The 3,113-nt window shown below is 32.8% G+C and overlaps 1 long non-coding RNA gene across 1 annotated transcript in view; it reads left to right on the forward strand.

The window, feature by feature from the left end:
- Window positions 1–2,759: 2,759 nt before the first annotated feature.
- Window positions 2,760–3,113, forward strand: part of LOC107702696 (uncharacterized) — a 1,413-nt gene continuing 1,059 nt past the window's right edge. The window contains exon 1 of the long non-coding RNA XR_001635788.1: window positions 2,760–2,855. This is a non-coding gene — a long non-coding RNA (uncharacterized LOC107702696). The remainder of the gene's footprint in view (window positions 2,856–3,113) is intronic.

Genomic DNA, 3,113 nt, shown 5'->3' on the forward strand with positions numbered 1-3,113 from the left:
TATATATATTATTATTATTATATATATATATATATTTTTTTTTGCTTTTTTTCACCATAAACAGAAGCTTAAATAGTATGAAAATATGGAAAGTATATATATATATATTTTGGGAAAGTAAATATTTTAATTAATATATGAATTTGTATTCATTTGAATGAACATGGATAAAATAGCCAAATAAATAGACACAACTCATCACAAGTTAAAAGTTTGTTTTGTATATAATTGTGTATTTAAAATTGTCAATTTTCAAAAATGGGTTGATAATATTCAATTATGCAAATAAGTATGTTATGATTGTATAGATTGCATATTGTTAGGCCTATGCAAAAATAAATCACTTTTGATATTAAAGGCATATTTGTTTACTTTGGTGCTTTGGTTGCAATTTAATGTCCAATGTATGGATCCTGACGCAAAACCAGTTGAGAACTATGTTCAAATAGAATGTGCCAAGTTTATAGAGGAGGACTTCATATTGGACCAATACAGCAACCAACATGTTGTGACAAAAAACAACTGACAGACCAAATTTCCCCAAACATTCATTTATTTAAACAAGGACTGAAAAAGTGAACGCCTGCAAGCGGCACAGAGGAGTTATTTGGTCCATCTGCTCAAGAGCCTCATTTCATGACACAACACTGATGTCTGTTTCTTAGCTCATCCCGTTTTAGCTGTGCTGGCACAGTGCTGTGCACTCTCATATTGCTGTGTGGCTCTCTGTGTCATCTGATTAAAGCCCCATGTAAACTGAAACTCTTCCTCATGTTTCAGATTCAAAAACACTAGACCATAGTGCTGCTGTTATTAACACAAGCTATTAAAGGATACATTTGCATAGCCATTTGTAGAATAAGTGGACAAACAGTGACAGTCGGTGTGTACAGAGACAGAAGGCACAGATTTCTCCTGGCCACCTCCTCTATTGGCAAGCTGGGGCTGACCAGATTGAATATTAGCCCAAAGTAACGACTAACTGGTTTACGGTGCTGTGAGACGTCAACATGATCAACAGTATGCCTCCCTCTAGTGTAAGAATTGGAAACGACAGCATTTTCCATCACACTGTTCGAAAACTACATATATTTTATTTCTTTATATCTCTAATGTTGACTCCACACTGTAAAAAATGATTGTGATTTTAACAGTAAAAGACTGTAAAAAGGCTACAATAAAAACCTGTTAATTGGTTATCAGTAAGTTTCCATACTATATACGGTGAATAACTGTAATTACATTTAATGTAATTTTACAGTAAAATACTGTTAAAATACGGTATTTCGAAGTGAAAAATAAAAAGTAATTGTATAATTTACAGTGACAAACCGTAAATTGACACTCCCAGAATTCCCTGCATGACACTTCATATTTTATGTTTTTTTTCGTTGAAATAACTTTCTTCTTCGTTTTTTCTTATCAGTTGTGTATATTAGTGTTTCATCTTAAATCTAATGTTGTTAAATTAATGTTTATTGCATTATTTCAGTATCAAGTGTTACACCATGATGGTGTTTAGTGTTTGTGTGAATGACGGTGCACCTTCTATGTATATATATATATTAGTATTTCCCTTCTCAGCTTGTGGAAGAGCTGTTTGTGATGAGGTTTGGTTCATCATGTGACTTTCTCATCACCACCTGTTTTTGGTGGTTATCAGCATTTCAATGGTTTAAAACAGATATTAGTACTTCAATATGCTGGTTTATTAACATTACATCAGTTAATGAAATACGTTTTTTATTGTGAATTTAAGCTAAGTCTGTAAAACCTCAAATGTTTCTACCATATTTTTAACGGTGAAGTTCTGGCAACCACAGCTGCCGGTATTTTACCGTAAATGTCACAGATTTTTTTTGACAGTGCAGGAACAGTTTAGCCCAAGGACCAAAACATTTAAAGTCGACTTCACTTGAAACTGCATTAAATGAGAGCATTGTGTAAATAGGCTACTGCACAGTATTGTAGAAAGCCTAGCCTAAACTACTATTTTCAAGAGAAATTATTTATAATAGAAGATATGAATGCTACTCAACTGTAATATAGTAAGAAATAGCTAAAAAACTTCATGAAATCAAAGCTGACCTTAAGATTAAACAAAGCTAACATAATTTAGTTGTCATTGCAGATGAAATTAATTGCGTACTAAGTGAAGCCAGATTATCATTCTGTAAAATGGCAGTGTAAACCAATATTACAATTTGGTAGGTCTGTTAATTATTATTATTTGAAAGTCGAATTAATATGAGGCAGGTTCACAAATGATTCATGAAACCCTTTCAAGCTTTCTCGAAATGTCTAAGTAATAAATAAATCAAATCAGCATTAAATCTCTAATCAAATCAGCATTTTTTTTCTCTCTTTTTCTCTTGCACTTTTTTTTTGAGAATGTTTATTGCTTACTTTTCTACAAAAGCTGACTCTGAGAAACTCACAAGAAGTCCAATGTACTGTAATGTACCTGTGCAAATGACAATACATTTCAAATTAATATAGATCTAAACACTCACTCCAGTATATGAAAATTAAAGCAATGAACTTCAGAAAAGTTCAAACTTTGCCAGACCTTTTAACAATGGTCCAGAATGATATGTGCCATATTATTGCATTATCTCAGACCAACAGGTTTATTTATATGACAGAATTTCAAAAACGTTACTAATATGTTATTCTTCTGCGCTTCACGCTCCTGTCCAGTTGGTGGCAGTAACGCATCAAAAACCTGTATTGCGAGCTGGCATCAAAAACGTAGAAGAAGAAGAAAAGCCCTTCAACTGATGTGATTTCTGGATCCTTCTTTCACTTCAGGACTGCCGTGCAAGCGGTGTCTTCTGTTTCGCGTCTCTTTTGAGGTGAGCTTGAAATATCAGTGCGTAAACATAACAAAAGGCTATTTATTGTGAATCTTAATGTGATATGTAAAATATTATGCAGTAGGCGTACAATGCTGCAAGGATCGATTTTAAGATTTTTAAGTCTTGCTTTTAAGTGTAACAAAAAAATGACTGTTTTAGATTTGTATTATAATGCATTTTTTCTTGATATAGCTGAGTAGTTTTAATTTTTGTCAAAAAAAAAAAAAAAGCACGTGGTCCCAAGGCCACCGTGCC

Source organism: Sinocyclocheilus anshuiensis, unplaced genomic scaffold (assembly GCF_001515605.1).
Source record: "Sinocyclocheilus anshuiensis isolate Anshui unplaced genomic scaffold, SAMN03320099.WGS_v1.1 scaffold1142, whole genome shotgun sequence".
In the NCBI taxonomy this organism is placed as follows: Eukaryota; Metazoa; Chordata; class Actinopteri; order Cypriniformes; family Cyprinidae; genus Sinocyclocheilus; species Sinocyclocheilus anshuiensis.